Source organism: Microcaecilia unicolor, chromosome 5 (assembly GCF_901765095.1).
Source record: "Microcaecilia unicolor chromosome 5, aMicUni1.1, whole genome shotgun sequence".
Lineage (NCBI taxonomy): Eukaryota > Metazoa > Chordata > Amphibia > Gymnophiona > Siphonopidae > Microcaecilia > Microcaecilia unicolor.
Genome location: NC_044035.1, coordinates 103,513,017 through 103,527,777, shown reverse-complemented (window position 1 = coordinate 103,527,777; position 14,761 = coordinate 103,513,017). Strand labels below are relative to the sequence as shown.

General features: G+C 41.1%; 1 protein-coding gene across 3 annotated transcripts in view; it reads right to left on the bottom strand.

The window, feature by feature from the left end:
- The window catches only part of MYPN (myopalladin), a 287,643-nt gene extending 273,176 nt beyond the window's left edge, over nt 1-14,467 (bottom strand). For 2 of the 3 annotated variants that reach the window (XM_030203134.1, XM_030203138.1), the window contains exon 1: nt 14,388-14,462. The gene's annotated coding sequence lies outside the window, so the exon portion shown is untranslated. Of the gene's footprint in view, nt 1-14,387 lie in introns of all 3 variants that reach the window. The other variant, XM_030203135.1, reaches the window with a different exon arrangement.
- Between the last annotated feature and the right edge of the window lie 294 nt (nt 14,468-14,761).

The following is a 14,761-nucleotide window of genomic DNA, read 5'->3' as shown; positions in this document are numbered from 1 at the left end:
GGTTTCAGTGTGTGGCAATCAGTTCTTCGAGTGTGCATCTAAGTTTTAGACACCGGGGTTCTATGAGTGGACTATTGCATGACTATTGCCTGGAGACTATTAAGCAGGATACTGGGCTAGATGGACTGTTGGTCTGACCCAGTATGGATATTGTTATGTTCTTATTTATGCACCCATAGCTATACCAGTCAAAGACCACGTAAATGTGGCAGGGATATGCACAGTGGTATGCTGGTAAATTTTTAACAATAGGTTCTCTCTCTCTGGGCGTAGCCAGCCTTGCAATTTTTGTTTTTTTTTTTTGGGGGGGGGGGGGTACCCAGGGGTGGACTGAGGGGGCAACACATTCTTTTCTCTCCCTCCCCCTGTGCAGGTGTGCTAGGCATACCTTTGCTGGCAGGGATGCTGACCCTGCCAGCCAAATAAATGGACTGAATCCACTCCCCACTGCTTGTTTCTGGCTCTGAGCAGCATGCTAGGACTTCTCTCCCATGCTCAGAGAATGCATGAGAAGTCTCATCATGCTGCTCAGAGCCAGAAACAAGCAGTGGGGAGCAAAGCAGCAGCAGTCTATTTATTTGGCTGGTGGGGCTTGGCATCTTGCCAGCAAAGTAAAAGGGAGTTCGGGAGGAGGCCCGAGCCCAACTTTTGGGAGCCAGTTGTTAAAGCAGCCAAGGGGAAAGGGCCTACTTGAACCGGCTCCCAAAATTCTTAAAAACTTAACAAATGGCTCTTGCGAGCCAGTTTGAGCCAGCTCCAGCACACCACTGGATATGCATAACTTATAGTATTCTGTAAGTTATGTGCATGTGGCAGCCCTGGCCATTGTCTGTCCATGCTCTGCCCATGTGAATGTCCCCCTTGCATTTACACCCTATCCCATGGATTCTATATATGGCACCCAGATTTGGGTATTCAAAGTTGGGTGTGCTGCCAAGATGCGTATGCAACTTAATTGGCTAACAAGCAGCTAACCAGCAATAATTGGATGCTAACAATCAATTATTGATGCTAATTGGCACCAATTAGGATTTGCAATTGCATCTGGCTGCACTCTATTCTATAATGCTGGGTGCCTAAATCCCATAGCGCACAACCCAAAAGGGGGCATAACCATGGAAGGGGCATGGGTGGAGCATGGACATTCCAAAAAGCTGCGTGCAGTGTTATAGAATAATGGGTCTCCATGCCCAATTTTGGTGCCAAAATTTACAGGCGTAAATCTGACACCCAGATTTGTGTGCAGAAATCGGCGCTAACTGTTATTCTATAAAGGACATGCACCCTTTAAGGAATAGATCTAGGGGAGATTCTATATATGGTGCCTAAAAATTCAGCGTGGAAATCAATGACGACTAAGGGTATTCTGTAAGCAGTGCCTAGATTCAGACACGGTATACAGAATACGCTTAGTTGATATCTCAGTGCCTATAACTATGTGCCTCCATTTACACCAATGAAAACATGGCGTAAATCCCGGCATGTAGATTTAAGTGCACTGGGCCATATTCTATAACAACGCACGTAAATTTTGGCTTGCCCATGAAACACCCATTTCCCCGCCCATAGCCATGCCTATTTTTGCCTGCGCGCGTTAGAAGTTAGGTGCACTGCATTACAGAATGCAGCTAGTGAGCTGTGTGTGAAAATTCTAATTTATTACCAATTAGTGCTCATTATTGCTTGTTAAGAGCTGTTATCAATGCTGATTAGTTTCTTGAGCCAATTAAGTTACACGCATTGTTACAGAATATGCTTGGATTTCGGCACGGATCTCTAGGCACACTATATAGAATACGGGGGTTAGCGCAGAACTTTTCCAGTGCCCATTTTTCAGTACCGTTTATAGAATTCTCCTCCATGACACTTACACACACCCTAAAAAACAACAAGACAGACAATCCACAAACTCCACTGTTGAAACACACAAAGCAGATCAGTAGTAGGTGTGAACAAATCTTTATTGTAGGGTTTCATCTTAATAGAATGCTCACTTTTGCTGATTCTGTTCAGATACTGTACAATTCAGATATTTTTTAAATTAATAACTAGTGGTGTGCTGCCAATTTCACATCAGAGGACTCATGAATTCTGTTCCGCTCGGTGAGATACTTTCTATTTTCTTCAAATTCTATTTCTATTTCTAAATTCATCAAACTGACTACCTGACTAACATCAATTCAAGAATGGGCTAAAAACAACAAACTTTACCTGAACCCAAATAAAACTGAACTTCTCTAGCTGCCTAACACAAGTGGGCACATACTTGACATCAAAATCTCTGTTGGGAAGTATGAACTCCCACTCAAATCACAAGTCAGGAACCTTGGAATACAGTTAGATTCAACACTTGATTCCCCAAATCCAAGCAATGTTCAAGAGCTGTTTCTACTATTTGCGATAACTACGCTGCCGCTCTCTTTACATTGAGAAGGCAAATCTTGTCCCAGTTGTGCATGCCATAATAACATCAAGACTGTATTACTGTAATGTACTCTACAACGGTCTGACTGCAAAGGGCCTGTACCAGCTCCAATTGATTCAGAATGCTGCATCAAGACTAATAGAAGGTTGCAAGTGACTTGTGGAGGAGTGGCCTAGTGGTTAGGGTGGTCGACGTTGGTCCTGAGAAACTGAGTTTGATTCCCACTTCAGGCACAGGTAGCTCCTTGTGACTCTGGGCAAGTCATTTAACCCTCCATTGCCCCAGGTACAAATAAGTACCTATACACAATATGTAAGCTGCATTGAGCCTGCCATGAGTAAGCACAGGGTACAAATGTAACAAAAAAAAAATATCATTTTTGCAAAAACTTCACTGGCTACCAGTACAATACAGGGCTAAATTTAAAACTCTATGTCTGATCTTCTGCGTACTTGAAGAACAGGATCATCCTTTACACACCTTCAAGGATACTAAGTTCCTCCCAAGGAGTATCCTTAACCACATCCTCTCCAATTCGCACCAAATTGGAGTTACCGCCTAGTTACCACATGGCCTTGTAGTATTGGAGCGCGTCTGAAAAATATTTTTTATTTTATGACGTGTGTAGGCCATTACCGCCCAAGTTCCGCATGAGACCTTACTGCTAGGTCAATGGCTTGCGGTAAGGTCTCAGATCCAAACTGGACAAGTGGCAATTTTCATTTTGCCGCACGTCCATTTTTGGCAACAAAAAAAGACATTTTTTGTAGGTGCGCTAAAAAATAATTCTGCATGCCCAAAACATATATCTACACTACCATAGGCCATTTTTTTAGCGCACCTTACTAAAAGGACCCCTCAGGAAGGGCAACAGACCATACATTGGTGTGAGTTGGACAACCATTGCTCTCATCCAGCCTTTTCCTGCTTCTCTGCTGTGGTACTTCCTAGCATTTCCTGTCATTTTTCCTAAAAATGTAATTATAAATGATCTTGTGCAGTGTTATTATTATTGTCCAGGTCCTGTTCATCATATACTCATAGTGGTATATCACTCTACTTATTCAATTTATTTATTTTTTAAAAAATTTATTCCGCTTGATCCGTAGTTCTCAGCGGATTATATAATTACATACGCTATCTAAAAACAAATAAAACATTAACACAATCACTACAAAGTAATCAACAAATCAAAATCCTGAAGCAAATGAAGATCTGTCAAATATTATCCCAACTGAAAGTTTTCATACTCCTACTGTAAAATTAATCTAATATTGAACTCTCAGTTGTTCTGGGTACACATTTGCTGGTAGTAAAGTATCTGTTTAAAGGAGTTTGCCTCAGAATTTCAATCCAATAAATGCCCTAGCCAGAGGAGTTTATTGGTATTCTAATTTTATATACTTTTGTTTTTAGAAGCGGTGATATCTTTTATGATTGTTTTTATATTATTTAAACAGTAACTGATGTAAACATTTCCAAACTTTCAGTCATTAAAATAGATGTTAATAGATTTGAGAAAAACAACTAGTAGATCTGCCAGAAAACAAAAGAACGGTTTTTCAAAAATTGAGGGCCCCTATTACTAAGCTGCGGCAAAAGGGAGACTGCGCTGCCGTTGGTGCGTGTTTTACATGTGCACCGAGGCCTCCTTTTACTGCAGCTGGTAAAAGGAAAGTCTCGCTTTTCTACGGGAAATGGACAGGTGGCAAGTAAAGCACGTGCCAAGCGGCCATTTCGGGGGAGGGGGAGCTCTTACTGCCACCCATTGAGGTGGCGGTAAGGGTTCCCACATTAACCCGGCGGTAACCGGGCAGCATGCGGCACTGCCCGATTACCGCCAGGTACACTCCAGCGCTACAAAAATTAATTAATTAATTAAAATTAAAAATTTAATTAATTTTTGTAGCGCCAGAAATGACGGCACGCTAAGGGTGGGAAGTACCACCAGATTGCTGTGGTAGCCTGGCGGTACTTCCTGTACAGCAAGTGGTGAGTCCGCGTTGGGCTTACCACCGCTTAGTAAAAGAAGCCCTTAGGTAAACTTTATTAAAGTTAATATGACTTCAATGATTCATGTCCTAAGTTCATAGATAGCACCACTGTTTCTTCTCTCTGTGGAGTCAAGTGTCTCCAACAAGCAAATAAGCTTTCACTATTGAACAAGAAAAATAAAAATAGTTCAAAATCACCCATTTAACCATTCTTAGCATTCTAAGGGGAGAAATTATCAACATGGGCTACAGTTAAGATGATTATTTTACTGTTAACCCAGGATATTAGTAACTAGGTCTCCTTGTATAAAATGGGATGTGCTAAAATAGCACGAGCTAGTGGTAAAATATCCTGTCTTAACAATAGCCCATGTTGCTAACTACCCCCCCCCCCCCCCAAAAGCAATTTCCCATTCTGAATTGTTACAGATTCAAGAATTAAAACAATTCTGGTCATAGGAGCATTCAGTGTCATCAAGGACTCAATTTGATTTCCCAAAGAGTAAATTAAACTTGCAGGTAATGCATTTACAGAGGACCACATTCCATTGGCCTTTCTGACAACCCACTGATATGTCGACATGGCCAGTTATGACTTGGAAATTTAGGGCTCCTTTTACTAAGCGGCAGTAAGCCTAATGCGGGCTTACCACTCGCTATACAGGAAGTACCGCCGGGCTACTGCAGCAGCCTGGCGGTACTTCCCACCTCTAGCGTGTCATCATTTCCCGCAGGAAGTCGAGAAATTTTACCAGCTGTGGTAAAACGGGACCTTAATTTCTTGTAATAATTGCCCTAGCAGAACTTTCACACTCCTTCAAAAGTTTCAGGTTTCTAACTTTCAGCAACAGGAAATTATCCTGTGATAGATTTTGCTGTGGCAGGGGCTTCCTGAGGGGCCCTTTTACAAAGGCACAGTAGGACTACCATGCGGGTAGCATGCACCAATTTGGCCCTAGTGCCAGGGAAACACAGGAGCCCGGCGGTAGTTCTGAAGTTGGTGCACGCAGTGTCCCGCGGTAGAAAATAATTTTCTATTTTCTACCACGGAAGGCATTTCCAGGGGTAATCAGCAGTGTGGCCACATTGCTGCATGCTTCTCGATTACCACAGGGTTAGTGCGTAAGCCTTTACCACCTGCTAAATAGGTGGCGGTAAGGGCTCAGACACTAAATAACCGCATGCTAATTTTAATATTAGCACATAGCCATTTACTGTCCCATTTTTAAAAAGGCATTTTCCCCACTGCAGTAAAATGTGGCCCCATGCATGCCAATTTCACACGTCAAAAACTAGCGCAGGCCACTTTTTGCTGCTGCTTAGTAAAAGGGCCCATGAATGCTTTATTGTTGGATATGTGCTCACAGTTCAGTCATATCAAAGGACACTCTGGACAATGTAGAGATGTTTGGTTCTCACTGACTGGGAGCTATTGACTCCAGTACGGACAGAAATTTTAGAAAGCAACACAATTTGGGGCTGAAGGAAAAGGGCTCATATCTCAGAAGCAAATTCGGAGCTCAAGGAACAAAACACGTATCCCACATCTATAAGGGAAGGTTCAAAAATTAACAGTAATCATCATGCATAAATTAAAACACTATGGAGGTAATTTTAGAATGGCATTTATGCATGTAAAGCCTTTATTACATATTGTAAAGAGGTGTTTCTAATATTATGTGGCTATATACATATTTATTTTATTTCCATGGCTTGATATACTGCATGGCTTACAATACTAAAACAAGGTTCTTTGGGATAAGATACAAAAGGAGGGGAGGAAAAAAAGTGAAGGTCAGCCAAAGGCCTCGGAGAAGAGGTGGGCTTTAAACAATGATTTGAAGTTTGAATATGATGTCTCTAATTGAAGATGACAGGGAAGTGCATTCCAGAGGAAGGGTCCAAGAAAGCTAAATGAGGTTTCACAGGAGATAGCCAAACGAAAGGATGGAAGAGAAGGTATAGCCAACAGATTAGCAGAAAAGGAATGAAGGGAACGTATAGGGGTGGAAGGGAGCAATGCAGAGTGAAGATAAGCTAGGGTGGAGGGGGAGCATGCTTTAAAAACCAGGCAAAGAAAAGGAGTGACATGGTCAAAACGATGAAAAAAATGCAGGAGTTTAACAACAATTGACTGAATTAATTGGAGACATTTAGTGGAGTAGAGGGGATGACCGGTGAATTGCAGTAGTCGAGATGGGATATGATGACTGAAAGAAGCAGGGTGCAGATTAGAGTGTGATTAAGAAAGGAGAATAGGGCATAATAGCTTGCATATTTATATGCCTACTGTGTGTAGGTAATCCTGGGGCCAGATATACCATGTACACTTGTACTTTATAAAATACACAGGTACATGCATAGAGTACACATGTACTTTTACACCTCCCTTGGCACAGGTGTAAATTTAGTCTTTTGAATTTGTGCTGGTTCTGGGTGCCTGTTTAATAAAGGTATATAGGGGCCTAAGTTTCCTTTAAAAGATATCAACCAAAGATTTTAATAATTTCATAAGAACATAAGAATAGCCATACTGGGTCAGACCAATGGTCCATCTAGCCCAGTATTCTGCTTCCAGTAGTGGCCAATCCAGGTCACAAGTACCTAGCAGAATCCCAAATAGTAGCAAGATTTCATGCTACCAGTTCCAGGAACACCAGTGGTTTTCTCCATTTCTATCACAGAAGCACACTATGAACTTTTTCTCCAGGAACTTGTCCAAACCTTTTTAAAACCCAGATATTATAAGTACATAAGTAATGCCACACTGGGAAAAGACCCTTTCTTGGTCCATAACTCCTAACGTGGAACCTTGCATGACGTAGCTATAATTCGAGTTCTTTTTTCCCCACATGCATCACCTTGCACTTGCTCACATTAAACATCATCTGCCATTCAGCCGCCCAGTCTCCCAATCTCGTAAGGTCCTTCTGTAATTTTTCACAATTCTGTCGCGAGTTAACAACTTTGAATAACTTTGTGTCATCAGCAAATTTAATTACCTTGCTAGTTACTCCCATCTCTAAATCATTTATAAATATATTAAAAAGCAGCGGTCCTAGCACAGACCCCTGAGGAACCCCACTAACTACCCTTCTCCATTGTGAATACTGACCATTTAACCCCACTCTCTGTTTCCTATCCTTCAACCAGTTTTTAATCCACAATAGGACATTTCTTCCTATCCCATGACCCTCCAATTTCCTCTGTAGCCTTTCATGAGGTACCTTGTCAAACGCCTTTTGAAAATCCAGATACACAATATTTTAACCACTGTGACCGCATCCTCTGGTAATTAGTTCCAGAGCTCAACTATTTGTTGAGTGAAAAAATATTTCCTCATATTCGTTTTAAAAGTATTACCATGTAACTTCATTGAGTGTCCCCTAATCTTTGTACTTTTTGAAAGAATAAACAATCAATTCATGTTTACCCATTTTATGCCATACAGGATTTTGGAGACCACTATTATATCCCCCCTCAGCCATCTTTTTTCCAAGTTGAAGTGTCCTAATCTCTTAAACCTTTCCTCATATGAGAGGAATTCCAGCCCCTTAATCATTTTAGTTGCTCTTCTTTGAATCTTTTCTAATTTCCCTATATCTTTTTTTAAGATACGGCGACCAGAATTGCACTCAATTCTCAAGGTGAGGTCGCACTATGGAGCAATACAGAGGCATTATAACATTCTTTATCTTATTTTCTATCCTATTCTTAATCATTTCTGTTTCTTTTTTTGGCTACCCCTGCACACTGGGCGGAAGCAAGAAGCCAGCAAAAGAATCAGTTGGACTGCTAGATGACCAAGGGGTAAAAGGGGCATGCGGGGAAGACAAAGCCTTAGCAGAGAGATTACATTAATTCTTTGCTTCAGTCTTCACCAAGGAAGATTTGGGAGAGATACTGGTGCCAGAAAAGATATTCAAAACTGACGAGTCAGAGAAACTGAATGAAATCTCTATAAACTTGGAAGATGTAATGGCGCAATTTGAAAAATTGAAGAGCAGCAAATTGCCTGGACTGAATGGCATTCATCCCAGAGTACTGATAGAATTGAAAAATTAACTTACAGAACTATTGTTAGTATTATGTAATTTATCTTTAAAATCAAGGATGGTACCGGAAGATTGGAGGGTGGCCAATGTAAAGCCAATTTTTTAAAAAAGGTTCCAGAGGTGATCTGGGAAATTATAGACTGGTGAGTCTAATGTCAGTGCCAGGCAAAATGGTAGAGACTATTATAAAGAACAAAATTAGAGAGCATATTTAAAAGCATGGATTAATGAGACAAAACCAACATGGATTTAGTGATGGGAAATCTTGCCTCACCAATCTATTACATTTCTTTTAAGGGGTGAACAAACATGTGGATAAAGGTGAGCCGGTAGATATTGTGTACCTGGATTTTCAAAAGGCGTTTGACAAAGTACTTCACGAAAGACTCCAGAGGAAATTGTGGAGCCATGGGATAGGAGGTAGTGTACTATTGTGGATTAAAAACTGGTTAAAAGATAGAAAACCAGGAGTAGGGTTAAATGGTCAGTATTATCAATGGAGAAAGGTAGATAGTGGGGCTCCCCAGGGGTCTGTGCTGGGACTATTGCTTTTTAACAAATTTATAAATGATCTAGAGATGGGAGTGACTAGTCAGGTAATTAAATTTGCTGATGACACAAAGTTATTCAAAGTTGTTAAATCGCAAGAGGATTCTGAAAAATTACAAGAGCACCTTATGAGACTGGGAGACTGGGGATCCAAATGGCAGATGACGTTTAATGTGAGCAAGTGTCGTAGTGATACATGTGAGAAAGAGGAACACGAACTATAGCTACGTAATGCAAGATTCCACAATAGGAGTCACCAAACAGGAAAGGGATCTAGGTATCATCCTTGACGATACATTGAAACCCTCTGCTCAGTGTGGGGCTGCGGCTAAGCAAGCAAATAGAATGTTAGGTATTATTAGGAAAGGAATGGAAAACAAAAATGAGGATGTTATAATGCCTTTCTATCACTCTGTGGTATGATTGCACTTCAAATATTGTGTGCAATTCTGGTCACCACATCTCAAAATAGATACAGTGGAATTAGAAAAGGTACAGAGAAGGGCAACAAAAATGATAAAGGGGATGGGACAACTTCCCTATGAGGAAAGGCTAAAGTGGCTAGGGCTCCTCAGCTTGGAGAAGAGATGGCTGAGGGAAGATATGATAGAGATCTATAAAATAATGAGTGGAATGCAACGGGTAGATGTGAATCACTTGTTTACTCTTTCCAAAAATACTAGTACTAGGGGGCACGCAATGAAGCTACAAAGTAGTAAATTTAAAACAAATCAGAGAAAATATTTCTTCACTCAACGTGTAATTAAACTCTAGAATTCATTGCCAGAGAATGTAGTAAACGCAGTTAGCTTAGCGGGGTTTAAAAGGGATTTGGATAGCTTCCTAAAAGAGAAGTCCATAAACCATTATTAAAATGACTTGGGGAAAATCCACTGCTTATTTCTAGGATAACAGCATAAAATGTATTGTACTGTTTTGAGATCTTGCCAGGTATTTGTGACCTGGATTGGCCCTTTCTTCTCTGCCTAAGTACCTGAATTTATGTAAACCGCTTTGAATGTAGTTGCAAAAACCTCAGAAAGGTGGTATATCAAGTCCCCTTTCCCTTTCCTTTCTCATGTGCCCTGTGGAACGCCTGCTCTGTCCCCAACAAGCTTTCCTACATCTACGTCCTCTTTATCTCGCATACTCTCAGTGGTGTTCCTTGGTCAGCTGCCACCTGGGGAGGATTGCTGCTGCGCACTCCCCCCCTCCCCCCACCAGAGCATCACCTCCCCACCCCCCGGGACATCACCTCCACCCCCCCCCCCCCCCCGGTGCATTGCTCTTACCTCCTTGGGGTGCTAGGAGCAGCCGCATGGCTGTTGGCTGGCTCCACCAGTTCCTCACCCCAGAACAGGAAGCAACATCAGAAGGAGCAGGTAACCGGTGGAGCCAGCCGACAGCCTTTCAACAGTGCCGGGGGAAAACAGTGGAAACTATTATAAAGAATAAAAATTACAGAACACTTAGACAAACTTGGTTTAATGGGACAGAGTCAGCATGAGTTCAGCCACGGGAAGTCTTACATTACCAATTTGCTTTATTTATTTGAAAGAGTAAATAAATATGTGGATAAAGGTGAGCTGGTTGATGTAGTGCATCTGGATTTTCAGAAAGCTTTTGACAAAGTTCCTCATGAGAGACTCCTGAGAAAATTAAAATGTCATGTAGCAGGATGCAATGTCCTTCTGTGGATTAGGAATTGGTTATTGGACAGAAAACAGAGAGTAGGGTTAAATAGCCTTTTTTTTTCTCAATGGAGGAGGGTAAATAATGGAGTGCCACAGTGATCTGTACTGGAACCAGTGCTATTTAACATATTTATAAATGATCTGGAAAAAGGAATGACAACTGAGATGATTAAATTTATAGATGACACAAAACTATTCAAAGTTGTCAAAACACATATGGATTGTGAAAAACTGCAGGAAGACCTTAGGAAACTGGAAGACTGGGCATCCAAATGGCAGATGAAATTTAATGTGAACAAATGCAAAGTGGTGCACATTGGGAAGAATCATTTGAATCATAGTTACTTGATGCTAGGGTCCACCTTAGGAGTCAGTACTCAAGAAAAGATTTAGGTGTCATTGTAGACAATACTCTGAAATCTTTGGCCCAGTGTGCAGTGGTGGCCAAAAAAGCAAACAGGATGCTAGGAGTTATTAGGAAAGGGATGCAAAATAAGACCAAAAATATTATACTGCGTCTGTATTGCTCCATGGTACGACCTCACCTTGAGTACTGCGTTCAGTTCTGGTCGCAATATCTCAAAAAAGATATAGCGGAATTAGAAAAGGTTCAAAGAAGAGCGACCAAAATGATAAAGGGGATGGAACTGCTCCTGTATGAGGAAAGGCTAAAGAAGTTAGGACTCTTCAGCTTGGCAAAGAGACGGATGTGGGGGGATATGATTGAGGTCTATAAGATCCTGAGTGGTGTAGAACGGGTAGAAGTGAATTTGTACTCTTTCAAAAAGTACAAATACCAGGGGACACTCAATGAAATTACATGGAAATACTTTTAAAACAAATAGGAGAAAATATTCTTTTCACTCAACAAATAGTTAAACTCTGGAACTCGTTGCTGGAGGATATGGTAACAGTGGTTAGTGTATCTAGGTTTAAAAAAGGTTTGGACAAGATCCTGGAGGAAAGGTTTATACTCTATTATTAAGATGGACATAGGGGAAGCCACTGCTTGCCCCGGGATTGGTAGCATGGAATGTTGCAACTATTTGGGTTCTGCCAGGTACTTGTGAACTTGATTAGCCACTGTTGGAAGCAGGATACTGGGCTAGATGAACCGTTGGTCTGACCCAGTATTGGCTATTCTTATGTACAATCATAACTATCTAATTATTTTTTTTGATACATTTGTACCCCAAGCTTTCCCACTCATGGCAGGCTCAATGCAGCTTACATATTGTATACAAGTACTTATTTGTACCTGGGGCAATGGAGGGTTAAGTGACTTGCCCAGAGTCATAAGGAGCTGCCTGTGCCTGACGTGGGAATTGAACTCAGTTCCTCAGGACCAAAGTCCATCACCCTAACCACTAGGCCACTCCTTCATAAACATCACTTAACTGTAAGTGTGTTGGTCACTTAAACGTTTGTTTTGTTTTACTTACATTGATTTTTGTAATAAAATTATTAATCAAGGACTGGAAAAATAAAAACAGATTATGACCTGAAGTACCTGAACTGGGTTACATCCGCCCCATATGGTAATTGTCTTTATCCAGAGTCATAAGAATGTAAGAACATTGAGCACAGCATCATGTCTCTGACAGTGAACAGTTAGGTCTCTTGGAAGTAACTGGCAGATCATAAAGGGGAAATTCCTTCCCTGTTGCTCACTCTCAGAGCTGAAGTAAGAGGTGGTAAATCCCAGGTTTTCATGACTAATAACTGCTTCCCAAGAGGAACTTTGAATGGGCTGTGTCAGCAGGGCCACGCTGTAGTTGCTAGTGTGGCTTTATAAACAGGGGGGTTAGATTGTGAGCCCACTAGGGCAAAGAAAGTACCTGTATATAATATGTAAACTGCTTTCTTTGTATTACAGAAATGCGGTATATCAAATCCATGACCTTTACCCTTACATGTATTAATTCATAGGGTAAAGTGTATTAAGTTGATTTGATGCACACTAAAATTTTAAGGTGTATTCATGAACTGCATACAAATTAATGCTCATCTCTAGAGATTTTTATAAAACATGACAAAACTAGTTTTAAAATATGTCAAAGTTTAAGGTAGATTAGGAAATATGTATTTTCCTTGGCAAGAAGGCAAGCCCTTGAATCCTAGTACACTGTCTTACTGATCTGTATGCATTAATCAAGAAAGGCATTGAGGGGTCCTTTTACTAAACTACGGTAAAAAGTGGCCTGCAGTAGTGTGGGCGCATGTTTTGGGCGCGCGCTGGTCTCTGTTTTACCACAGCTGGGAAAAAGGGCTTTTTTTAAGGGGCTGGGAAATGGGTGTGCGCTGAAATTAAAACTAGCACGTGCCTATTTATGGCCTGAGCCCTTACTGCCCTCACCTAGCAGTAAGGTTTCAAGCGCTACCCGCGTGGTAACCATGCAGCATGGGCCAACTGCTGGTTGCTGCCAGGAACGACCCCGCGGTAAAATTATTTTCTACTATGGGATTTGGCATGTGCCAAGTTAGCGCCAGGTGCACAAGCTAGCCCGTCAGTACTGATTTGGCACATGCTACCCCTGCGTTAGCCCTCCTTAGGTAAAGGGCCCCTGAGGGAGGTAAAAGATACATAATTCAGAACTTTACAAACTTTATCTGCCATCTTTATTACTGCTGACCCTAGATGTAAAGTATGGTGTTCTCAAGAGGGCTATAGACAAGAATTTAAAGAACAGAAACAGCTTCACTGTAGCACTAGGTAAAAAAGAAAAAAAATCCTATTGAATAATCCAGTAATATCTTCTGTTTTTTAACTGGAGTTTCTTGCCTCCTCAAAGGGAGTATAACATGCCTATCTCTCATTCACAAATACTCATTCATGAACACACAAGCACATGCTGTTTGCATAGCTGTAAACTACCCTAATTTTGATAAGTGATTGCACCATTGCTATGGTGATCAGAGGGCTACAAAGGTAACATTTGGGGAAATCTCCAAGTCTTAGTGTATGTCAGTGTTAATTGTGAAATCTTTCCTAGTTTTAAGGCAGGCCAGGCGTGACAGAAAGGTATCATATAGCAATGCATGGTAATGTTTCCCTTGAAATACCCCTCTTGGTATCATGTGATGCCATTTTCAGACCTGAAGACATTATGCTCCAAGTGAGAGGTCTGCATCAATTTTCCTGCTTTGCTACTTTCAAATTCTTTGTTCAGGTGATCTCTTCTGTGCTAAAGTGCTTTAAGTCTTTTATCGACTGCAACACTGAAATAATCAGTGTAACTGAGGAAAATTTAATGTCATGACACTGACCACATCATACTAATGATTCTTCTGTTCATTTATAGGCCTTTTTCAAATACCAATGAAGATAACTAACAGGTTTACTCATCACCTTTCAGTTTCATGTCTTGCACTTTCATCTTTCTGGAACCAAAGCTAATGTAAAACTGTGTCTGACATTTGTCTGAAGAAACTGGAACTGTGGAAATATGAGACAGGCTAATAAGAAATCAATAATAGTCTGGCATGCTACATGCTTTGTAAATGAGCAGTAGGCAACCAATTCTGTTCCATGTGAAACAGCCAGAGACAACATATGCAGTTTAACGAAGACTTTTTCAAATTCACTTCAGCAAAAGTAGTCTGAGAGTCAGGAAAAAGAAAAACTTTTTTTTAACAAATCATTAGAACTTTGTGAGCATCATTTACTTACCATCCAATGAGGGAATCCTCATGAGCAGACCAGCGCTTTCTCCCCTCTCTGTTTGAGCCCTGGGTCTGTTCCCTCCTCAGTTCAGGAGGTATAGGCAGGGCTGTCTTTTTTGCTCTTTACAAACTGGTAAGTGCGCTAATTTTAGCCAGCTTCATCACTCCCTCAGTGGAAAGACATCTTGTCGTGCCAGAATCAGCAGCATGTGGGGCTGCTATTTTCTGAGAAGAGACTAATTGTGTTTCTGCTGAGCCTCAACTTCAAACAAAACATGGCTGAACTGAGAGAAAGGCCAGCTGTCTATTTATAACTCATGTTACAATGGAGACCTACTAGTTCACTGTCTCATTTTAAGTTATGTGGGAACAAGTGTTTGT